At 41.1% G+C, this 25,941-nt stretch overlaps 1 long non-coding RNA gene across 11 annotated transcripts in view; it reads left to right on the top strand.

Annotated features, from left to right (window-relative positions):
- The window catches only part of LOC140532690 (uncharacterized), a 39,013-nt gene extending 14,368 nt beyond the window's left edge, over positions 1–24,645 (top strand). For 4 of the 11 annotated variants that reach the window (XR_011976617.1, XR_011976626.1, XR_011976627.1 and 1 more), the window contains 2 exons: positions 23,504–23,589; positions 24,330–24,645. This is a non-coding gene — a long non-coding RNA (uncharacterized lncRNA). Of the gene's footprint in view, positions 1–6,694; positions 6,973–19,519; positions 19,663–20,516; positions 20,701–21,196; positions 21,297–23,503; positions 23,590–24,329 lie in introns of those variants that run through there. The other 7 variants (XR_011976620.1, XR_011976619.1, XR_011976624.1 and 4 more) reach the window with 5 other exon arrangements.
- Positions 24,646–25,941: the final 1,296 nt, after the last annotated feature.

Below are 25,941 nucleotides of genomic sequence, written 5' to 3'. Positions count from 1 at the left end.
CCCCTCTGCCTTTTCTCTTTGAACAAACTGTACTTTATGGAAGTTTGCCCATGTACATATTGATAACCTTTCTGTCTCTTAAATTATAAGTTCTGAGGGACAAGTATTTGAATTAGTCATTGTATCTTTGACACCTTACGAGGTACTTTGTGTATACTAGGTACCTACTAAATGATCTTTAGACAGAATTAAACTTTGAGGAGCTCATGGGAAATGCTACATGCCAGTGAGCCATTGTCTCAGACCTGCATTGCCTCAGTCACTTCGTGGTGCACTAGGTAGTACTCTCAGCTGACTTTGCCTATCCCCAGCCCTTGGTGCCTGGCTTTTCCCATTATCCCTGTCCACTAGCCACAGTGGTTCCTCATGTCATTTCCTTTGTGGTGGGGGGGGAGGAACCTCATGCACAGGAACTGTGTAGCTGTGTTGCAGCACTTCATAAGGAATGTAGGGAAGCACCCCACCAATTCCCTCTGAACAGGAGGCAATTCTCCCTTTCCCCCACTATGTCATCAAACCAAGGGGCCCCAGCCCTAGTGCCAGGACACTTTTTTTTTTTTTTTTTTTTGCTTCTTTTACTGTCCACAGCAATCTTGAGCAATGGTGACTTGGAAGCCTAATGTTTGATTCTTTGCAATTGGACAGGTTGTTTCACACCAAATAAAGCACCTTAAAACTTCTGCTCCATAGGCTTGAATTTCTGGAAAGTTCCTCAAACTTAATGACCCTAGGACTATTTGGACAGAGGGGATTAGGAAGGCACAGCTATCCTTGACATTACTAAGCCCTAGGAGCATAAAAATAATTGCTTCCTGCTTCGGAAAGCTCAGCTAAAATGTGATCTTCTGACATCTTAGGGGTCACTTATGTTCTGTAGAAGGCGTTAAGATCTCTTCAGCCTAACTTTCTAGTCCAGAAATTGCTTTCTCATTAGTGATCTATGTGGAACAGGTCCTTTGAAGGAAGTTGGAATACACATGGTTGGTATGCATCTTAAAGCTCAATCTGTATACTATGTTTAATTGCACAATCTTGTATGATCTGTAAACTTGGTGAGTTAACTAGTAAAATCAGCAATCTGCAATAACTCACTCTGTGCGTTGGACTCATTGAATACTCACCTTTGTGGCAGATGTTTTAATGAGAGCCGGCAAAATGGCATAGCTCTAGGGATTTCAAGTTCAGTGCATTGTGCAAATCTACCCTAAATCACTTTTGTAAACTGAGACCATAACTTTAAAAGGGAAGTCCTGAAGGTCTGCCCTCAAGCATTCCTGTAAAGAAGGTATACGTAGATGACCAGTAAACCCTGGTTCTGGACCCTGTCAGGCTTCTAGAACAGAAGTCATTTCTGCTTTCCAGAAAAGAGATGAAGATCTTGCCTCTATCTCTAAATTCTGAGCACTACCTTCAGTCTAGGCAGGTTCTGTAGACTGTTGTGGTAATCTTGGCTATCAACCGCTAGAGAGACTCCTTGTTGGAAGAAGTAACAGAGCTTTTGGTTTTACAAGCTCTGATGGTGGGTGGGGGGCGGGGGTGTCAATCTAAGTTCTCTGTACGCTCTTGTCCTCCCTGCTTCTCCCACACGAAGCGAGTCCCTTTTCGAATAAAAAGACCTTCCTAAACAAAGGAAGTCTAGTGACATGAGGAAGCAAAGAAGTTTTCCAAGGCTTGTTTTAGCTGGAGCAGTGGAGGAATGAAGATATTGGATTACTGATGATAAAAGATGACCAGAGAGGCAGGCAGACTTCTAACCCACTCTATAAGACAATATTGGGATACCTGACTAAAGTTGCACCTACAATTGTGTGTTTGCTTATCTCTTTAAAAGAACAGACCCAAATATTTAGACTTTTGCTGACTTTAATACCTAAGGATAATTGCTCAGGATTTGGGGGGGAGGGAGAGGGGAGGGTCTTAGGTTCAAATTTCATTTCTGCCACTTACTACCTGTGTGACCTTGGGCAAGTCATTTAATTTCTCTGGGCCTTAGTTTCCTGATCAGTATAACAAGAGGTTTGGGCAAAGTGATCTCCCAATTCCCTTCCAGCTCTGATTCTAAGGCTGTATGTGGATAGTTACTTCCTTCAAGCAGCTGGGCAGCATAGTGGATAGGGCTCCTGGTAAGAGTCGGGAAGACTTAAGTTCAAATCTTGCTTTTGACACTTGCTAGCTATGTGATAGTGTGGGCAAAGTCAATTAACCTCTGCTTCCTCATGTGCAAAATGAGGGAAATAGATTCTTAAGGTCCCTTCAGGATCCAATGAACAGTATGGAAGAAGTATGGGGTTGTAGTCATCTTTGAGCCATTTTGGTTTCCCACTTTACCCCCTGTTAAAAAAAACAAAACAAAAAAAAACCTCTTAGTATTTAACTGGAGACATCCTCCAGTCTTATTTTACATTGGTCCTTGAATGGCAAATGTAACCAGCCCACAACTGAGGTCTTGTCCCAGCTTTGTGTAGGACCTGTCAAAGTGTGGCCTCTGGCATTGTTTGTCCTTCGTTCTTGAAGAGGGAGGACCATGAAATCAAGATGAAGACATGATTAGTGATTGACTTTGATTTGAGTGAGGGGAGAGTGGTTCGAGGTCACCAGCCTCGTTTTCTCTTCCTGAGCCATCTGGGTCCAGAGGCCAGATAGTCATCAGGATGACTGGACGTGGCCCAGGATGCAATGGAAGACCCTGGCCATTTTTAGGCTAAGATCTTATTGTTGAATAGGCCTCTTTAAGTAGTTATTCAAGGGATGACCCCTTTAATTAAAAAAAAAAAAATCAAACTGGGAGGGGAAGGACCCCCTCAGGGTTCCTGGGCAAAAGAGAAAAGTTACTTTTTAGTATTTACTAATTATGTATGCCTCTAAATAACTGGTGAGAACTAGGGTTGCCCCTCCCATGCTATAATGAGTCCTCTGGACAGGATTTAGCTGAGCATGTGAAACATTTGTATACCTTCTGAAGAGCCACTCCAGTCTGTTACTCTTGAACAGATGTTTGTTGATAAGCTTGAGGGAAGCAGTTTAAAAACCTATCGAATTTTGGTGAGAAAAAGCAGAATAGAAAAGTACCTCGAGCTAGGAGAAAGATTAGTGATCCTGGATGTGCTTGACCCTGAGCAAGCTCCCCCAGCTTCATCACCCAGAATAAGAGATCAATACCTTTAACAAGGCTATGATGAAGACCCTTCCTTGTACCCCACTGGATGGGAGGTACTTTATCAGTGAAGAAACCTACATCATGCAAGACATGACCACATGCTGAAGAATAAGAACGCTGCTCTGGAGAAGAGGGAGACTTTAGGAGACTTTGGAGAGTCTTGGCATTGGTAGTTGTCTGGGGCATATGAGCAGATAGGCTTGCTAAGGAGAAAAACTGTCAACTTCATGTTAAGTTTGGGAGTTGCTTAGGACAACCTCACTCAGTTCATTTAAACTGGGAAATTGAATGGTGAATGCCTAGAGTATTATTTTGAAATGTGAACTCTTCAATGCCCATTTGCAATGAGGTATTTGGGGGGGGGGGGGTGGGGAAAGGTGAAGGAGAAGCTATGTGTAAGAACCTTTGTCCTTCCGTAAGTCAGATACATCTGGTTTCCTATGAACTGCAAAGGGAGTGCATCCATACATTCTTCCAGTCTGGAATACTATGAAGCAGCTAAAAGTTTATCTTGGTGATGGTATTGCAACAAATTGAATTGTCAGTGTTCCTTGACAACTTGGCTCTTCCTTTAGAAATTGAGTTTGGATTTACATTGGTCACATGTGTAGCACTATGTAAACTATGGTGAATGACTTGACCTCATAATTCCAGGGCAGAAATTGGAATGGTGCCTAGGAGAGAGAAGGGTTGTAGAAGGATGAATGATACATGATAGAAGGTCCCCAAATAAGAAGAGTGGGGTTTGGGTGTACTCATCCAACCCATTATCCATAACTTTAGCTGGAGCAGTAGATGATCAGTGAAGTACTTGGATAAATCCAGGCTTCCTCTACATTCTCTGCAGCTCTGGAGGGCTGACATGGAAAAGGGGGGGGTTTCAGGAGCAGGACTGGCTTTGTATGTATGACTATCCTCATATTCAAGCCCTCTCATGCCACAATGAAGCACTATGATAGGATTTGGTGGACACAATTGTTCCAACTCAGTTAGCACTTGGTGCTCATTGTGCACTGGGTATTGAGGGTTCTGAAGATAATCAGTCAATCAACCTTTGTTGTTAGAGCAATCACTCCCCTTGTAAAACTTACAGATATCACTGGTCAACGTCAGTATTCCCAGCTTGACAGCCGAAAGTGTCACTGTGAGGCGCAGGAGTTTAGGAAGAAATTTGGTTGTATTTGTTTGTCTTCAGACCATAGAAACCATTATTCTTAATGAGCACTAGACATTAGGGCAACTTTCTCTGACTTGGTCACTGACCACTAAAGCAGAGGCGTTCAGATTATCGACCTCCTAAGGAAGGTTTGGAATTCCAATTGGAAGATCTGATCTACCGTCTGGGTTACAGTTTTTGGAAGGAGAGCTAGTTCTTTCAAGTTAAAAAAAAAAAAAAAAATTGCCAAAGGAGAGGTTGTACATAAGAAAGGAATTGCAGAGAAACCATTCTCTACAGACTGTGGAAATCACTGGTCAAAGACCTTCTCAAAGTTCTAGTTTTATGTCCTCAGCCTGAGAAGAGGCAGTATAGTGGAAAGAAAACCAGATGTGGAGTCCAAACTAAGGCTAGCCTTACCATCTCTACCACTTATTTCAATAACTATGGGCAAATCATCCAACCTCTAGTCCAGTTCATCTATGAAACTTGGATAATACTTGTACTACTTATGAGAGTCAAATGAGAATTTACTGGACTCTGTAAACATGAAATCACCACATGAGTAAGCTATTTACCATCCTACTGATTCTGATTATGACTTAATATACAGAAAACTCTATCTTTAGGGGTGTTTGTTTTCACTGAATCCTTTTTCCTTCCACTTGTCTTCATGGTTCCTGGGGATATCTTTATGGAAAGGCTGGTTTTAGTCCAGACCCTTCTACCTCTGCCAAACCTCTTTCTTGTTTGTATATTGAGGTGTTTGTGCTTAAGTTCACAATGGAAAAAAACCAAGATAAAATAAAATTAAAACAAGACTTTGGGTACATAGCCATAAGGCCTCAACTTGAATACCTGGTACACTAATAGTCAAATTAGATGGCTACCTACTCGTTTTCTTCAGCTTGTGAAGACCTAACGATCTCTAGTCAGTTTTCTTTCCTCCTTGTGGATGGCAGCAGTTGGATTGAACCAACCTCTATCGTTAGCTGTATAATAACCACCTACTTGTGCCTAAGTTCTTGCTCTTATTCCTGTTACACAGAGAGAGGCAGTGGCTTTTCTGGCTTCCCTTGGTTCTTCTCTTTGAAAAGTCATTGGACCTTATGTCATAAGCTCCTTGAGATTTGTGTAAAGACTCGAGAGGGCACAAGGATGCAGCCTTCCTTTTGGGGTATAGGATCTTTCTCCAGAGGCCCAGGGGAGGCACTCAGTGTTTGGTAACAGTCCTGACTGCTTCCATGCATCCCTGGCATCTTGATATGAGGCCTGCCTGGTGCTCAGTGATTTGGAATCTGGGGTCCATGGTAATTCATGGCTGGCTGGCCTGCCAACCCAGACACTAATGTGGTCATATTGATAGAACATGAGGCTGCCAGTGGACACATTTCTGAGGAGCTCTTCCATTAAACACCATTTTACTCCATAACTCCTGTGTAGGTGTTTCTTAGCTTGGTAATTCAAATCTGAGCATTGATTGCCTTTGTCTATTTGCCTAGTGCAGTCTGACAGTGTTGAAGCTTCTAGGCCTGATCCAGACCCTGTCTGTGAGGCATCACCCGTAGATTCTTCCCCCTCCCCCTTTTGTCAGTTAGGGAAGCCAGGTGTACCCTTTACTGTCTTGTGCTTACTTTAGAGTCTCAAATAATTAGCATTCTAGTTAATAACTGCTTAGATGTGTTTCTAGTCTCTAGTGACTTAGACCTGAAATTAGTGGAGTATTTCCTGTGACAAATTCTTACCCAACCTTGCTTTACCCTACTATACCTATCAGTTTAAACTGTCCCCTCTAAACCCCTCATCATAAGCAAAGGCCAGTCCCCTTTCAGAGTTTTTGTGTGGCCCGAATCAGGTTCCCTTGGAAATTTGCATGCTAAGCCAGCTTAGGCTTGTGCCAGTGCTTCCTATTAGGAAACTGGCAACTTTTTTTTTTTTTTTTAAGCTCAGTTCTGGCCAATGGCTCTGCTGAAGTCAGTCATCTCTAACATCCCCCTATCCCAGAGGGAAGTGCTCTTATCCTCCTTGACTACTGTTCTCAAGCAACGTTATATAAAATAAAAACAAATCAGAAGAGACTTTGTGAAGAGCCCACCCCCACCAACCCCACCTTCGACTGTAGCTCTTCACCCAGAAAGGAGGAGTTAAGGGGTGGGGATGGCGGTGTGGAATCCTCAAAGTGGGTGATGTTGGTACATTTCCAAATGGGATCTCTACTGACCAGTTACCTGAATTGGTCTAAGGCTCTGTGTTCTAGTCCAGCTTTCCTAAGCTAGGCCGCAGTGCTTTTTGTGGATTGGCATGCTACACAAGTTGCAAATCTTATGGGATCCCTGGGAAAGGGTAAATCTAATGGTAGTAATAATAGCACTTTATCATAGCTAATCCAACCTAGAAGAGACCTGGAATTGGAGGGTGTGCAGTGCCTCAGAGCCACCAGGAAAACCATTGGGCAATCATAGTCCAAATTCTCTAAAGCAAGCTCTACTCATTCTGGCTCATCCCTGCCAAAGAGTTCAATTAGGTGGTCTTGCTGGTTCAGTTAAAGATGAACTCATGATCCTCCAGGTGACTAAAAGTTCTACGTTCAACAGAAGACCTTGGAATTCCTGTGCCTTGGACTGTTCCTTGTGAGTTCACTGATATAGGGAAGTCCCAGGTGAGGAAACTTTCTCTACTAATGCAGATCAATATGTTCTCTGATTTATAGCCTTAGATTTTCTTACAGCACTACTGAGCTTGAGTGACTTTGCGGTGACTGGTCACCTGCCAGTATGTTAGAGGTAGGTGTCCCTGGCTCCAAGGCCAGCTCTCTATCCCCTACACCACGCTGCCTCTCAGTGGCGCTCTCTAGAGGAGACTAATCTTGAGCCATGATTTGCCATCTTGTCAAGGTATTGAGAAGGCTGTTGTAGTTGCTTCCATATTATGCACTTAGGGTTGTATCCCTTCCCCTTTCTTGAGCAATATCTTGTTTAATCCTTCCTGTTAATCTGCCAACAGAAAGCTTTCATGTTAGAGGGACTTTTAAACCTTCATGTTGAATCTCACTCATTGCACTTTTGGGAGTCCATAAGGGAAGTTTAGGACACTGAGCCTGACCCATAAAAGGCAGTGGGGCTAGAGGGAGAGAACAAAGTGTCTTTAAGTTATTGAGAAAACTAAACCTGCAAGACATAACCCCTGAGTTAGATGCCTTCTTAAGGCAGCTAATCGGTGTGCTGTTCTGATATTTTGGCAGAGAAAAGCGAAAGAGTTAAGGAGCAAATTCACTTGAACAGACTCCTTATCCATGTGTTTAAAGAAGTATTTAAGCCACCTGCTAGGAGATAGAGACAAAGACAAATTGCTTCTCTGCGTTTGAAGAGTTTATATTCTCCCAGGAAGATGACCTGTACTTAAATACACAATTCGGCAAAGTAATTTGGGAATATCACCAGAATTAGGAAAAGTCTCATAAAAAACTGGTGCTGGAACTGAGCCTTCAAGGGAATTCAGGGTAGGAGAAGATCACTCCCAAAATAAAAGCCACAGAGGTGTAGGAAATGGAACGGCTTCTCCTAGGTGAATGCCAAGTGAGGGTGATAGAATGTATAATCAGCCTAGGAAAAAATAGTTTGGAGTGACTGGGAAGGGCTTTAAATGCCAAACAGAGGATGTTTCTATTTGATTATAGAACCAAGAGGGAACTACTGAAATCCATTGAGTTGAGGATGTGGCATGATTAGATGAGATTACTGAGCTTAAATAAGCATAAACGATTTCATTCCTGACAATCTCCCAGGAAAGAGGCTTGTTCTAAGACCTTTACTAGTGAAAAACAGGAATGTTTTAGGTTTGGAGTTAAATGAGATGGTGTGTGCACTATCATTGAACATGCCTGGTTTTTAGAACACAGGGATTGATTATGCTTTGAGCATGTTGCCTTGAACTCATTAAGGGGGGAGGTACCCTTTTGTATTGGAGACATACCGTATCCGATGCAGAACTTGGTGTAGCATTGACTAACCTAGAAGACAGGTTAGTTCAAAGGGGAGAGTGAGAATCCAGAGTGTGAGACACGTGGTTGATGTTAGTGTGCTGAGTTGGGCTTCAGGTATACAGCTGAACATGCAGATACATTAGATGCATTACTCTCTTTCTCTCTTTGTGAAAGTTATTCTAACATCTTCAAGAAGTCTCCTTAGATCCCAACAAATGGACCCTGATGCTCTCATTAACGTACACAAAAACTTCTAGGCTGATTTGACTAAGAAACCTGTTTAGAATGACTCCTGCTTTTACAGAGTTGGTAGTCAAGACCTTCCAACTCTGTCCACCAGGACACAGACACCATATGTCAGATCAGTCCTGAACTGACTTACACCACACACTGGGTTGACCTACTGTGCAACCAACCTGGTAGCTTCCAGCTAATTGAAAGGTGACACCTCACCTGGATCCCTTCTTTTGCTTTATCTGGTCTGTGCCTTTTCATGAACGGATATAGAAGCTGAGGGACTTCATGTTGCTGCCACCCCCTATCACAGATGGAAGGTTTGCTCTTTTGAGTCTCAGACACTGAGCCCATGGTATTGCCATGTCATTCAATTTGGCTTTGGCAATTAATCTGCCTTCTCCAAGCTGACTTCGGATTATCTTCTGGGTGGTAAGCTGATAAAGAGTGTCCATCCCTGAGAAAAGTAAGAGTCGTGCTCTCAAAAGTCAGAGAAGATCCTAAGCTTTTTGTTAGGGATGCCTAAGTGATAGTTTCCCTTGTGCCGCTTCCACCAATATGTAGGTTGGTGTTTGGCTTGATCCTGGGGAATTTGCTCCATGGGAATGCCAACATCTGCCCACTTGGGTTTTAGGTCTGATTCTAGCTTGTTGTCCATTAGATACTTGTTGCAGGAGCTTTCAAGCATGTGCCATGAAATGGTGCAATGCCTGGGGCCTTGGTGTCATCTTTTTTTTTTTTTTTTTTCAGTCTCCTAAACTAGGGCATCCAAGCTTGGGGGAATATTACTGAAGAGGTTCATGATACCTGTGCTAGAGACACAGAAAAACAAGGGTTCTTGTAGAGTGAAGGAACTGGAGACATTCAGTCAAATATCCTTGGGAGTAAGAAGGGCAGGGTCAGTTTCTACTGGCAAGGATGACAAAATCATTTTTACCCTGAAGAGTCATAAATTGTTGTACTATGGTACCAGCATACATAGTCTTTATTTTAGTCTTTTACTGGGCCCTATTATGTTTCTTATATTGATCTAGTCCTAGTCTAAAACTTGTTTGGGGTAGCCTGGGTAATGTAATGAGGCCACTGTCTATTGATTCCAATGTCTGAGGTCACAGGAAACACAAAACTGAAGCCAAAAAAAAATCTACCAGGTCTAGTGTAGCTCTTAGGTTTGGTTGATGTAGACTTCTCTTTTTAATGGTATTTCAAGTCATAAATGGATGCTGTGACTACTAAAGAGTTTTCTCCTAAAGGGTTTGAAAGGTAACTTCAAATATTCAAATGATCTTCTCAATAGACAAATAGATGGTTTCAGGTTTAGAGGCCTTCATCAATTTTTCCTGATATCATAATAGTGATGAGGGTTGGGGGGGGGGGGGGGGGGAAGTACAGGAACTCCAAGACTGAGGTTGCCTGTGTGGGCCATCTAGGAAAGAATTCGTGGACTCAAGCATTATTGAGGTCAAGGTTAAAGATTTATTATCCTTTCCAGCAGGCAAGAGTTCTTAGGGAAACTGCAACCTTAGAGGGGGTGGTACAGGTAAAGTTTATATGGGATATTCCATAGTATAATATGTGCCAAATATGCTAACTAGGTGATTCAGATAGGATTAGAGAGTAGTTAGTTCTTAAAGGAACATGTACTTTTGGTTTCTACTGTGCAGGTATTTTGCTCAAAGTAAAATTGGTAAATAGCCCAAGGTGGGGGGGGGGGGGGGGGGAGTTACATGATGGTGTGGTTTTAGGTCTGAAACTTCACTAAATCAGCTAACACGTCATGGTTGACTAGAGAAAATACCAGGTTGTTCTCATCAATGTCTTGTTAGACAAGATAAAATGTAAGGGACCATACTTGTATCTAAGTCTAGGATACATACGATTGGTCGGTGAATAGTAAATGTCATTATGACCCCAGTATGCAGCCTGTTCAACCAGTACACAGCTGATTCAGACCTAAGTTCTATAGGTACAGCTGGCCTACCATATCAGGAAAATTCGAGATAAAAGTTTTGCTAAGGCAGGCTGTGTCCTTGGGGAGAAACTACCTGGGATAGTGTTTTCAGGCTAGGGAGAAATGTGACTTTTTAGAACTGAGACCCAAGCACCCCATCAACAGTACTAGTGAAATGTTCTTGCTGTCAATCTGCTACCCTTTGCTCTTACCCTATAACCAGCCCATTTTCTTGTGCCATTCATTATATGATAGCATCATTTTCTTTAGTTCCTCATTGACTGTGTATGTAGCCTGCTCGTATCCACCATGAACCTTTCCATTGCCCTCTGGGAGTCAGTTCTTCAGAGATCATTGTATTCCATGTCCTTCTGCCATAACCTCACATGAGTAGAATGGTGGCGTTTTGATATTAAAAAAAATGGACCCCTGTCTTATGAGAAGCTTGGGATCCAACTTGTCCATTCAGACAGATGGACAAGTTATATAGATTGGCTATTCAGTTGTAAGTTTTGGATATAATTCAGGAAGTAACTTTGCCATAGCCCACTTAGATGAGAAGAAGTCAGTGTTGGAATACTGTGGGCTTGGAGGTCTCCTTACTCTGAGAAGGTGGCTTTGTGATGAGATCATTGGTTTCTGATTTGCATTTACTTAGACCCACTCCCTTACTTTTTTTTGTTGTTGTTGGCGGCAAACTCAAAGCAATGCTGAACTCCATAGCCTTTGATGGTCCTGACCTCTGATACTGAGAATTACCGGATTTTTCAGTAGCTCTCTCCTGCACCCTTCCTCCTGATTTTTTTCCTCTCTAGATTGTCAGACAACTGCAGGCCTAATTTTATAAAGACAGCTTTTCCTGTTTGGTCCAAGAGATAGGGCTTAATGGCAGAGAGTATTCAAGCTCCTGAAGTTGCCTGGAACTTTTACTTATTTCTCTGGACTCTTGTTGGAGATGAACTTGACACGCAAAAAAGTATCAAGGAAAATTTATTAAAATAGAGTTCAGAGGAGGGGAGGGCCTTCTACGTTCATTCCCTTGAATGAACAGGGGTAGTGTCTGGTAAGGGCTACAGGAAGACTACAACATGTTCGGATTAATGGAAACTTCTTGTGGTGTTCCAAATTTTGGACTTAGCATCCTCTGGCTGTGTGACTTTATGTTCTCTGATAGGCTTTCCCTCAAATAGCTCATTAAGCCTGCGCACAAGCTTCTGACCTTTACCTGACTGTACAAGTCATAACTTTCTTGTTTTCCATACTCTTGAGTAACCTGGCTTCTAGTCCTGTTGATGACTGGTGTAAAGCCCTTCTTGCCTCTGATTTCATGCTTGTCTAAACTCTGACTTTGTGGAGAACCAGACTACTGGGTCATTTAAAGTGACCCAGTAATTTGCAAACCAAATCTACATAATTCAGACTAGGCATTCTCACTACTGCTCCCAAAGGCGGACAAATGTCCCTTTTGTGAAGGCACCAGGACACGTACTACCACATGACGTCCTTCTTGCTTTGGCATTTTAGGCATATCTTGGGAATGGTGGCCTTCTTGCTTTGCCCAGATGTTACCTTTTCCTGGCTCTTGTAGGCAAAAGCTGGATCTCAGCTAGGGGACACTCCTCTTTTTTCTTCTCCCCTGCACCTCCCTCCCCTATCCACACTCATGCCATTCTTCTTAACCTGTGACCACTCATGATCACCAATCCTTTACTGTACAAGCTGAAAGTTTAGCATTTCAGCTTAATAAATCCTGATCAAGTAGAGTGCAAAGAGCATTTTCAGTCCTTGGAATTTACATCTTTCTTGGAGGGTGGAGAGAATCTATCTTCCACAAACAAGTAAACACAAAGCAACCTTAACTGAGTGCTCGAGGCTTCTTACGTACAAAGGGAACAGTTCTCACGTTGTGTCTAGAATCAGATCCTTTAAAATCTTATTCAATTACAAGCACTCGGCAAAGAATGTAGTCCAACTTATGTTAACTGAGAGACCACAATCATGTAGCTGATATATATTCCAATGAAGGGGTGTTACTCTAGGTTAACCCCTTCCTATGTGAGAAGAAAACTTATTGTCTTGGGGATTTCCCTGGATATGTAAGTAAATATCATCTAAACGTTGCATATTTTCTCCGGTTGCCTTGCTGTACACCTTTAATGACCAATGGCATGTGCTGTTAATGACAAACAGAATAAATGCTCTGTAAAAACAAGAAGACTCGGCCAGAACGTGTCACCATTCTAGGAGCTCAGCCGTAGAAAGCTCTGCTCCTTACGGATGGCTCATCATCTGTTTCTCATTCTTGCTGCTCTCTGGACCAGAACAGCACTTGCCCTTCTCAGAAGCTATTCCAGAGGTTGAGTAGATGCCCCAGAGGGGTATCTGCCCAGCTTTCTCTTGGCTACCCAAAGTAGCCACTAGGGAGGCAGGAAGGAGAAAGAAGAGCCCTGAAAGAGCCTATCACAACCCTGCTTGGCTCCTCTGGCCCTATCTGTTGCCCCTCGTTGACACCACCTAGGCTATGACTCTCCAAAATGGACATACCTTGGGGGGCTGTATTGGGGGAGTCTGGAAAGGTAGTGCAACTGAGTATTAAACTTGAGTCTTAAAGGAAGATAAGAATTGGAGAAATGAAGCTTAAAGGAAGAGTACGCTCCAGGTAAGATGGTTCACTTATGCAAATACATGGAGGGAAGGAAATGAAGCTCAATTTTTTGAGTGGGTGGGGGGCTATGGGGAAGGGAGCAGCAAGTAGTCCAGCTCTCCTGGAAACTGTGTGAAGGGAAGAGTAATAGAGGTTTGGGAGGAAAAAAAAGGTGTAGAGTCAGGTATTTAAATACCTAGCTACACAGGTCCTGTTAGCTTTAGGGTAAGGAGACAAGATTTTTTTTTTTTTTATCTTAGCCTTAACTAGTTAAATGAGCATTTCTCTGTAGGAAAGTAAAATAGAAAAAAAATGTTTATACATGAAACCATTCTGTTATGAACTGTTCTTTTAAGGAATAAACTCAGTTTACAAAGCTATACTGTGCATTTATGATTTTAATGACCCTAATTATCTCACCTTTGATATAACCCTATCATTAGCTTTCCTCTCGTCCCACTCTACTTTTATTGATAAATAAGAGAAAAACCACACCCCAGTAGTGAATATTTTCTCAAGCAAAATAGATTTTTCATATTGGTTATATCCAAAACTTTTTTTTTTTTTTTTTACATCCATAATCTATCACCTTTTCTGTCGAGGCAAGTAATATGCTTCATCTGTCTTCTGGAATTGTGGTTGGTCAAAGCTGTTGATCAGAATTCTTTAAGTATTTCAAAGTTGATTTTCTTCATATGCATTTGGTGATGGAAGTTCCTCTTTTTGTTTTTAACAAAATATGTGGCCCTTAAATAGATTGACATACCACCATGCAATCATTTCCACAATTAATAGGTACTCCATGTTTCCAACTTTTTCCTCTTCTCATCTTTGGAGTATAATCAGAGGCATGCTGGTAAGCATTTTAACAATCAGCTCTCTAGAAAGAAAATACAAAAGCCTAGTTATAGCTGCTTAACTTTTTCTCCGTGACTTTAAGTCTAGACAATAAAACAATAGATCAAGCCCTGATTTTTGTAGCATTTTGACTTGAGGGTAGAAAAGTTCACGTTGAAAATTTAATGATTGTTTCTTGTGAGTTGGTTCAAGCTACCTCTAGCACATCCCTGTGTATGGCATGAATAGTGATATTTTGGGGTCAAAAAGTATTATTTGAAGACCAAAAGCTTTTGAGTAAATGTCCATGCTCAAAGATTATGTTGGCAGTGATTCTAGAGATAGAATTGGGAAGGGGAGAGAGGAGGAAACAGGAAAGCTCTGTTCAGAAGAGAGATGAGGGCTGGAACCAAAGTGTGATGGCCATGAAGTTAGCCAAGTCTACACTCATCTACCTGACCATTTACCACAAAGGAGATGGACAAAAGTTAGTGAACTTGTCTGACTGGGAGAAAATTTTCTCAATAGAAGTAGAAAATATTGGAGGAAATTGGGGGTGGGTTTGAAGAGATGAGTCCATTGTACACATAAGTAAATGAGAGGACAAGGTGGAAAGGTCCAACAGCCTGATGGCAGAGTTGTATTGTTGTTCAGAAGAGTAATGATGAGTGATTATATAGATTTTTGGTAAAAGTGATTGAATCCACAGGAGCTAGTTCATAAAGGAAGAGAATGTAAAATGCAAAGCATCAAAAGGTAGATTGAGTCTGGAAAGGAATGGTGTTATAGTTGGAAAGATGGAAGACACATGGTCCAAACCTTCTATCTTAAGAGATGAAACTGAGACCAAGGGATGACAGTTATTTACTTTAATATTACTTGAAATGGCAGGGTTGGAAAGAGCACAGCTGTCACAAGTCAAATGAGCAAAATATCTAGGGGAAGGGAAGACAGATGGCCATTGACGCCTCCCTCCCCACCCCCAAAAAAGGGGGGGGGAGAAAAACCCAGAGGAGCAAGGGTTGATAAAGGTCAGTGTTAACTTTTAGGGCACTTTATAAGTGAGATGGTAAAGTCAGAGGCCGAACTTCAAAGGCTTGAATGGGGAATGAATGTTCTTAAAGACTCCCAGAGATACGCTCAAAAAATTGAGTGAGAGATAAAACAAGCCAAGATGCCCATAGCACTTTGAAGTACAACACTTTAAAAAAAAAAAAAAAAAAAAAATCCCCTACAGATGAGAGAAATCATTGGGGAATAGGACACATTGCTCATGGTGGGACCATATTGGTTATAAATTTAGGCATTGTCACTTATTGATCTAGACTGGTATCAGACTACCAAGGAGTTACTAATATACTACTGAACAGCAAAATATACATCTGGAGGAACAAGTGACCAATTCCAAAGAGAATAATGGGGAGAGGGGAAATTAAGAATGAAATTTGTACCAAGTAATTTTGTTAATTGTCGCTAACTATGTAGCTATAAAGACACAGGAGAATACAAACCAAACATGGTGGGTCACTTAAGGAGTTTACGTTCAAACAGTGGAAGAAAAATAAATGGTCTAGAAAGAAATTGATGTAAATTGATGTAAAACCATGGAAAAACTAATTCGTGCAATGAACAATCTTGACTTCAGAGGACTTGTGTTATGCCTTCCTCTTAGTGGCCTATGTAGGTGTAGAATGAGATGTGAATGAAACCAGACACGTTCAACATGTTCACTAAGTTGTTCAACTACATTTAGTGAAAACAAAGGTTTATGTATAGATGTGGTCTTTGGGAAGTGTCAGAAATGTGAATTTTTCAAAAAGGAATGGGAGATAAAATAAAGAGCAGACACCTTTCTAGGAGATTAACCACGAAAAAAGGATAACTTGAAAAAGGGCAGCGATTTTTTTTTTTTTTTTAAATAAAGATTAGGGGTGACCTGGGCATATTTTGTAGGTTGCAGTGAAGATAATGGAGGGAATTATTGTGGAGAGAAGGGGGTGGGGGGGGAAGGATGGGTTCAGGGCACAAGCAGAGGAGGAATTAACTTTGAAGAAATGCCCCATCTGGGGCAAAGGTGAGGATGAATCGTGATATGGATAAGGGATTTTGAGGTGTGGAGTTAGGAGATGAGAGTTCAAGTTTTCTTTGTTTCCTTGTTGGCTGCCTTCGCCAAATCAGTTCTTTCATCCTCTTGTGATTATATTTCCTCACACCTTACTGAGAAGACAGGCTGTCATGGATTGGAATGGGCTTGAGAGCCCTCTCCCTCTTAGTCCCAGAGCAGCATATCCAGGCTACTGACAGGAAGGAGTTGCTGACTCAGGTGAAACAAGGGTGTGCTGCCTGGGGGTGTAGGCAGAGGCCCAGTGGCAGATGAGCTATTTCAGTGGCCAGACCGTGGAGCCATCTCCTCACTATCCCTGAAATTTTACAAGTTTTTTTCAATTCTTGAAGGATTAGACCCAGAATTAATCTTTTGTAGTGCCCAATGTGATCCAGTCTTTCTGGCAAATGAATAATGAAGCCATCTAGGAACCATTGCAGAAACAAAATCTAACTTCTCTACCCTCATATCAAGGAAAAGGTAGGAATGACTGATAAGGAAAATGGGTAGAAAGCAAGCAGGAAAGGGGGGGTGGAGGGAGTGTCATGGGGGGTGCATGACTATGGGAAGTTGTGCTCAGCATGGGCAGATACTCTATCCCTTTTTTCTCTTGGTGTATAGGTGTGACCTTGGACAAATCACAACTTTCACATATCCAGTTTTCTTATCTGTAAAATGGGAATAACAGTTATTGTGCTCACATAGGGTTATTGTGAGGATCAAATGAGATCTATGCAGCTTTGCAAAGCTCAAAGTGCTATGTGAAAGCTCACTGTTGAATCCACTGCACCTGCTTTCTACAGAATGCTAAAAATGCCTGGCTGTAAACACGTTTCAGATGATTTATTGCTTTAGAATTTAGAGAATATTTTAACCAATGCCCTTAATCCTGAAGGTGGTAGATATTCTATTTTATTAGAGGGACTTCTGATAATTGTTTGGACTATGTGGTCAATGAATGCATGTGATAGCAATATTTTGGAATTGACTGGTGCATAAATGGACTTCTGCAAGCTGTTTAAGTCATATCTCTTGCACGTGGATTGAGATTTCAAAACCCCAGGGTCATGAATAAAAATATTTGGAAATTGATGAATTTTCATACATCTATGATGCTGTGAAAGAAAATGACCGACAAGTCTCTGATCTAGTAGAAGTGACTTTATACAATCAACTGACCTGGGTGAAGGGGGGTTCCCTGAAACATGCCCAAGTTTTGTTGAGAAATGGTTTAGGGGGGACGAGAGTACATCATAAGAAAATTCCAACTGGATTTTTCATAATTCTGGAAATTATTTTCCCTTTTCTCAAAATGATAAACTTCTCGTGGCAATGAGAATTTTAATGGTAACTACTATTATTAATAGCCATAGTTACATATTAGGCAGCTAAGTGGCAAAGTGGATAGTGCTGATTTGCCAAAAAAAAAAAAAAAAAAAAAAAAAGCTAATGGCAAGAGATGGCAGTAGAAGCAACAGTGATTAGTCTTGCACCATGATAATGAATTGGGAGCTTTGTATGAATTTGCTGCTCGGCTTTGCTGTTTTCATGATAATTCTAGACTATGAAATATAGTACTAATTGGCCCAGGGGGGATCATACTGGGCTTAGAGTTGAGGAGACTGAATTCAAATCCTCAGGTATTTATTAGTAGCTCTATCTCCCTAGGTAAGTCACTTAACCACTGCATCCATTTCTTCCTCTATAAAATAGTACTAAAAGCATCAACCTCTCAGTGTTGTAAGGATAAAATGAGATAAGTTATAAAGTGCTTTGTAAACTTTTAAAGAGCCATCTTAAATGCTAGCTAGCATTACTAAGGGTTACTGCTCATACAGGCTAGTCTAATTTCCTCTCTGAAACTAAATCGCATTTTTTTTTCTTGCCATGAAGATTATTTCCATTTTCCTTGGGTATATAACCAAGAATGCATGAATGTGTCTGTAAATAGGGAAAAGACCTTGGAGAGCAGTGTGGTTCCCGGGAAAAGGGCACTGACTGGAGTCAGAGTGCCTTCAAAATTCCACCTCCAATAATTGGTGTAGTGGTGGAATCTTGAGCAAGGCATTAAGCCTCTTGTCTCCATTTTATAGATGAAGAAATGGATCAATGTCTCCCAGGGTTGTTGGGAGGTTAAGATTGAGGCTATCTGAAAGGCCCACCTTAAAGTACACATAGATGCAGCTGTTGTTGAAATTTTCCAGATCTTGGTGCCCTTGTCAGGGGTTGACTTCAATGGCCACTGACATCCAAGCTAGATCGTAAAATGATGGTCCTATACTTTGACTAATTGTGCTCAGCTTTTGAGAGTTTGATCCTCACATGAGGTGAGAAGGATCTTGCCCTATCATTTTTTCTGCCTCTGTTTTCCTCTAAGTCATCCCAATTTCAGTGGCACTAATAAGACGGATTTTTTTTTCCCTCTGAATTTGGTTTTAAAACACATGTGAGATCTAAATACTTGGAAAGGAAACACTTATGAAGACCATAAAATGCTCATAAGTGGTGTCAAGTGGATGGGAATATACAGTTACAGGGGCTGGAATTGATGGAATTTCTCTGAGAGTATCCTAGCATTTTAAATATTGCTTAGAGATTAAAACCTCAGATTATATTGCTGCTTGCATACATGTTAGCTTTACTTCTTCTGAATATTGTTTTTTGGGCAGCTAGCAGTTATAGTGGATAGAGCCCTGGGCTTTGGGTTCAGGAACCACATCTTCCTGAGTTCAAATCTGGCCTCAGATACTTACTTATCTGTGTGACCCTGAGAAAGCCACTTAACTCTGTTTGCCTCAGTTTTCTCATCAGTAAAATGAGCTGGAGAAAGAAACAGCAAACCACTCCAGGACAAGAAAACCCCAAACGAAGTCACAGAGTTGGAAGTGATTGGAATGACTCAGCAACAATGAGCTTCTGGGATGGTTTTGTCCACACAGGACATTCTCTGCTAATCACGATACAAGTGTCTCCTATTCAAAAGGAGGCAGTACACAAAAGGTGTACTGCTCATTGAAAGGGTAAATGGGAACATTCTCCAAATTCCTTGCCTTAAAAAATGGTCAAATAATGGCTAGTTTAGTGAAGGGAAACACTTTGTCTCCTGCCTGTTTTGATGCTTACTGAACCTTTTCTTTGATTGTATTTGCTTCCTAGTTGCCAACTTTCCTATTTTGGCCTTAGTTCTATGAGAATGATTCTACTTTTGGAAGTTGGCATTCTACCTAGGCCCTCTCTTACCAAAACCATATTGTATCATCATAGATCTCACACAGAAGCCCAACTGGTCCCAATACCTTTATCTTTCAGGAAACAAAAACCATTGTGGAAGTTTATTAAGAACCTGCTACCTAATGCAAGCTCTAGAAATTTCTTTATTCTGAGGAAATTCAATTTTAATGTTATATCATTTGATTGTTGATATTAACCAGTATCATTCCTTTTTCTGTTAAAGCCTTCATCTCTTAGCTCAAAAGAGACCTTCCTAGCTGAGGAGGCAATAACTCCCAGCCCCAAAAAACCTGTCTGGGCAAGGACCCTCAGTTTGTTTGTTCCATTTACGAAAGCCCACCTGAGATTGTCCATGCTACTAAGAAGGCAAGTCTTTTTGTCTTTGATTTCAAATCAAAGTTAGTGACTTGCTGCCTACAAAGAGAAACTAAGCCAGAGAGATCCTGAGTGCTTTAGTTTCCTTGTCCAGATTGTTGGAGGCTGCTGAATCTTATGACCAGGTCTTGTTCCTTAATTCTTCGCTAAATGTTCACCATCAGGGTTATCTTTCAATTGTCAGGGGGAGGTCCCAGTAATTTGCTGTCAGGAATGCAGACCTGGATTTATATTACCCTGGGATGTTTCCTTGGAGTCTTTGGTCACAGAGAGATTACACACTTCAATTTTATTGAATTATTTGCTAGCCTAATTAATAAATGAATTATACTCAGAATTGTTTCTATGAATTTCATAACTATAATTTATATTCTAGGCCAAAAAGGCATTGATAATGCTGATGAGGGTCTCTTTTGAGAAGACATATTACCATCTCTGCATTAGAAATGAATGGAAAAAGGGTATATTCTTTAAACTAGAAATATCACCAGAGCATGGAATGAGACTAGAGAGGTAGAGGGCTACTGTATTTTCCTCAAAATGAGGAAATTCTTGGTCTTGGTGGGCTGAGCCCTGTCAACCGTTGTATCTGAACAAGATCCAGCCATATCATGTCCAGTCCAAATCCAGTGATTGAAACCAAGTGCCATGGAAGAACATTTGCAAGGCAAACTTAAATTGTAGGTAGGCAAGGGAGTGCTGGGAATTAGTACTGTACTTGAAGTTGGTTTCTAATCATGCTTCAGACAACTTTAATAGCTGTGCGATTCTGAGCAAATCACTTAAGCTGCATTCTCCATTTCTTCATCTGTCAAATGGGAATGACCACAGCACCTCCCTTACAGAATTGTTTTGAAGATCAAAAGTAATACGTAAAAGTGTTTTGTGAACATGAATGGACAACATGCTTATTGGAAATGAACGCTTAGTGTGGCCTCTAAGATATGCTGAGTCAGACAAACCAACAGGCAAAGCCTCAATTACAGCAAATGTTCTTAACTTTTGGGGTGTCATGGACCTCTTTATCAGGTTGGTGAAGTCTCTATGGGCCCCTTCTCAGAATATTTTTAAATTGAGGGAAAATGTAGACTTTTTTGACTCCCTTGTGCTATGCTGAAAGGAAGTTGGCTGGTCATATCAGTTTGTCACAGTGAGTTGTAACAATACTTTGGCCACAAGTAACATCTGACTTAGTGACTAAGTTGACTGTGAATGATGCCTGAGTGTCTCTGAGAGCCTTGCATGAATGAGTAAATTTCTATTTCAAGGGAAAAACAGAAGTAAAGAATAAACTTCTTGGTATGATGAGGAAAGTTGTGTTATTAAACCCCAATAGATCTATTTTTTTTAAAGGAGAAATAGAACTACAGTTGATTACAAGGGTCTTATTCGCTTTTTGACTGACCAGCTAACAAAAATAACGAAAAGTTATTACTTGGATCCTGGAAAGATATGTCTGGAGAACTTTATCAAGGGTGTGGCATTAGTCCCTTTTGCATACGATTCTATTTTCCCTGAGTTTCAGAGTTGGAAGGGACCTCAGAAGTCAAACAATTCACATCTGAGAAATTATTTCTGTGGCATCCAGGACAAATGGCCATCTTTTTGAAGGATCCAGTGATGAGGTACTTATTTCCCAGGTTCCCTGCATTACACTTTGGGACAGACTTAATTTCTTCCTCACTTTTCTCTCCTCTTCCCAAAGAAGGGTAAAGATCACCTTGTCTGTCCCTTTTACCTATCGGTTCCCAGTTCTGTCCTATAGGTCTAGGTGATAGGGTGCCTAATGATGGATCTCTAAAAGGCCCTGCACTTTCCCATGTGACCCAGGTCCCTGCCATTCACCTGAGGTTTATCTCTCTATAATTTTTTCAACTGTCCTTGCATTGTGACTTCCACCCTGCTCCAGTCTCCAATTCTCTGTTACCTCTAGCCTAGCCCAGTTCTTCATCGTCTGTTACCTATGCATCACCCGGTCGCTTCCCAGCCTTAATTCCATCTTAGACCCCTTTTGTTATCTCCTAGATCACATACAGATCTTCCCACGGTCTTTCTGTATAAAAGGTCCATCCTGCCTCCATTAAATTGCTCAGAATCTCAAAATCTGGCCAATAGCACAGACTAGGAAAGCTTGCCCACCCCAATTGGTGTTTTAATAAATCTTTCCTCTGACTGAAAGAAGACTTGACCTGAATTCTTTCCAGACAAGATCTGTGCCTTTTGCCCTTGAACTTCAGGGTTCCTAGCACCCATACATTACAACGTAGGCAAGACGCTTCTATGCAATAACCCTTCAAATACTATCATTTATTTCCTTTCAGCACTTTACCTCCAATATTTTGCTCGATCTAGAGAAGAGAAGGCAAACTCTGTTTTCTTTAACAGATTTCCACTCCACTCCCTGCACACCTCTACACTTTGCCATTTTGCTATTATGCAAAAGCCCAGACCCATCATTGTAGGGCAGTGTAAGGAGGGGTAACATCTCCACAGCCCCAAGAGCCAAAAGTAGGAAGTGGAAGGGAAAACAGGAATGTAATCACATCCTTAACCCACCCATGACCCTTCTGGTTGTTATTTGTCCTTGGCTCTTGAAGAGGACCAAGATGTCAGGGAGGTGATGCCATGACATGCAAGTGAATTGGATTTAAGTTATATCAGTCTCAGTCTCCTCCAGAGCCACCTGGGGCCCAGTGCTAAGATAATAGACCAAAACAACTGGAGATAGCCCCAGATGCCATGGAATATCTTGCATGTTTTAGGCTTAAGGTCTTTCCCAGACCGCTATTTGATTGAGGCAACAACTATTCAGTGAGTAAAGCTAGGTAAGAAATGGGGCATAGAATGGCCTTTGGAGTACCTCGTACAAAAAACAAAAACTCCAAAACTGACAATCTGGGAGAGACTTTCTGGCCAAAACAGAAACAATTTGTATTTATATTCACTCTGAGCCAACAGGGCCCAAATAATGACCAAGTTAGGCTTGGACAGGGGCCTATTGTTGCCCAATCAATGAGAACCAGAGTGATTTGGGGTTTTTTAAGGTATGGTTCTTAAGAAATCTAGTTTACATTCCTTTGGGGCAGAGTACCTGAAAGTAAAAGGGTATATGATATCCTTCTGGTAAATTGAAGGAGAAACCTTGGTTGCTAAAGGGCCCTGAAGGTATTAGTTTAATATTTATGGAAAAAAAATTATTTCGAAATTGCTTCTAATTGACTTTGTCCAGGTTGTGTTGGACTTTGAAGAGAGTTAGGTGTTCAATGTTCTAAGCCAGGGCTTCTTAAACTTTTTCCACTTGTGACCCTTTCAATGCCTCTTAAACTGTGTGGACCATGACCCATATGGAGTTTAAGAAGCTCTGAAAACCTTGTGCCATTGGGCATATACATGGTATAATGGGTTATTTCAGATTTGGAGCACTAGCTGTGGAATAGTTGGCAAGCAATTTGAGACCCTGAGGTCCAGCTTTCTTTTCTGCAAAATTCAGTTACCTCGCATAATTCTTGTGAAACCTAAATGAAATAATGCACATTAACTTCCAACGTAAGCACTCCCTGGTAGGATCCATTTCACTTTAGTCGTGTCATTGCTTAATTGAATCAGAAGAACAAGGCTGTGTTGTTAAATACTGAGCCCCACTGACAGCTGTTCTTAGGGTTTTTATTTTTGTAGGTCACTTAAAGCAGAGGAGGAAAAGGTATCCTTGTGTGTCTCAAGCACCTCAAAACAGTCACTCTTGGAAATGATTGCAATTGCCTACAAATGGATAGGGAATGAATTTCACAACATTTGCAACTCAGTCTTATTCAGGTCTCTCTAAATTTGACAGCTCTGTAGGAGACAACATAGAGATCAAAGCAAGCTCCTGAACATTCTGATACATGGAAGGAAGCTTTCTGCTCCTTTTTTCTCAAGGTAACAGCAGCAACAACCAAATTAGTTTTTCCCCCTTTAAATTTTGATAACCTTGACTTAAGATCCAAGAATGTCAGGATCTTGATGTAGTAGTGGATATAATACTGGTTGCAGGGACCCCTTAGGATGGAGTTGTCAGGAAAGAATTCATATTTAAGCAGTCTTGCAGTCAAGTGGCAAAAAGTTTTTTTTATAACACTAATATGGCAGGCAGAGCTCCTTTCAGGAACTTGCAACTTAAAGCTTATATGGGAAAAATTCAGTTAACTGTGTGCTAAGTATGCTAATTAGGTGGTGGGCACATAGTTTCTGTACCATGAGCATAGACATCTTTCACCACTGTCATGGTCTTTGGGGAAGGGGGAATTTTTAAGGGGTTTGTAACAAGATAGCCTTGGGAGTTGTCTATAGCTTGTCTTCTGGGTTGTATACAGTAACTGGGGGAATCAGTATATGATAGTTCTGCTGATACATGATAATTCTGTTCATACAAGGGAAGTTCTACAGAGGTTACCTGGTTCTTATAATGGGGAGATAGTTTGCCTCATGGTGGCCCACTCATGAGTTATTGCCAGAGACGGGATCTTTGGGCTGGGGAGCCATGGTTCAAGCATACCATCGTTACTCTCTTTATATAACAGGTAAATTGGGACTAGGTGCCAACTAAACTCATGAATATTCAGGTTCTTGTTCCCAAATACAGCTTTTCACCATCAGCGTGTTTTGTTTTTGTTTTAAAGGGTTGTCCAAGAACCACAAGAGGCAGAAGTGATTGGGAGAGGCAGTGTGGACCACTGCAGTGATTCTCTAATGCCGTGCCATGAGGTTGCCTGAATTCTGCAGAATTTTGAATGCTGTTGCAGATAAAAACAGTTTAACAAATTCTATTTAGCCATCACACACAGTTATCCCTTCCATGTAGTGACTTCCTTCCTTGCAATTTTGATGTTTCAGTTTGGCATAAGAAACTGAATGGGAATTTTTAGGAAATTTTGCATATCACACTAACATTTTGCATTTGGGAGGAAAAAAAATAAACTTGATCAAAGTCACAAAGTTTGAAAAGTAACTGTGCCCAAGTGAGTGTCCGAGTGCTCTTGAAGTCTTTCTAGAATCATCATTTGCTAGACTGAATATTGTGTTGTAAGGGGGGGGAAAAAAGTTTGATAGCTGTTGGTTCCCCACCTCTCCAAGTCTGAACCTGCAGCCTCGAAGCCACATGAGACCCTCTAAGTCCTCAAGTGAGATCCTTTGGCTGAATCCAAACTTCACAGACCAAAATCCCCTCAACAAAAGGATTTGTTCTGTAAAAGTTGGATGCAGTCAAAAGGCCACACCCAAGGATGTTGAAGGCCACGTGTCACCTTAAAGGTGCAGGTTCTTCACCCCTGGATAGAGTGCTCAAGTTGGCATCAGGAAAATCTACTTGAGTCCCATGTGCACTGTGAAAGTTCGTGCATGGCCTGCTAGGCAGAAATGCTAAATGTTGTTGTTCTCTGTAATTCTTAGAGTAAGTGACTAACTCTTACCTCTGCCTCTCTGTGGTGATGTTGCAGACTCATTGTTGAGGGTGTAGATTGAATTTGCCCAATCATAAATTGGATCTGAGCTCTCACTTGTTGGCCAAACTGAATTTTCTTCTCAAGGTGCTATTTCGATAAACTTTAGTTGCTTGCCATCACTTTGTAGGGGTAGGCAGGGACAAGTGTGCTTTGGATATTAATGCTGCTGCTGAATATAATTTTTACCCTTAATGTAGAAATGGCAAAACTAATATGCGACATAACTCGTATATAATATATAAAAGAACAATTTACATACGATCAAGGGGCAAAGTATTGGCCACTCTCCCAGACAGTTCAGAAACTGTTAGAAACCCAGGATTTTTTAGGGAGGTACGTGGAAATTTGCTTGCCTTTCCTGAGCTGATTCCCTTTCCTACTCTGTAAGGAATAAGCAAAAGAAGTACTCAAATCAACATTCTCAGCCAATACGTATTTATTAAACCCCTACTACAAGTCAGACATATTTACTAAGCACGGTACTTATATCCTGAGTAACCCTTTCATTTTAGCCTGGCTTTTTTCTTTCACATTTTCCCTTTCATTATCTCTTACCTTCAGATGAAAAAAGCAGTCTTTTGAAGAGTATTGAAAGTTATTTTCAAAAAAGGCGTTGAAGAGCATTTAAATTAAAAAAAAATGCTTTTTGGTTACTGGGTAATTCCATTCTGCCTGAATTGATCATTCTTTCCACTCAAAAGATGGGCAATGACCCCTCTAGAGGAATTATTCCTTTCATCGAAAAGGGGGACTTTCTCCCGAAGCTGAATTTTCTGCATTCAAATTTGTC

Source organism: Notamacropus eugenii, chromosome 3 (genome assembly GCF_028372415.1).
Source record: "Notamacropus eugenii isolate mMacEug1 chromosome 3, mMacEug1.pri_v2, whole genome shotgun sequence".
NCBI classification, from domain to species: Eukaryota; Metazoa; Chordata; class Mammalia; order Diprotodontia; family Macropodidae; genus Notamacropus; species Notamacropus eugenii.
The sequence above is the reverse complement of the archived record's forward strand: the minus strand, read 5'-3'. Positions and strand labels throughout refer to the sequence as shown.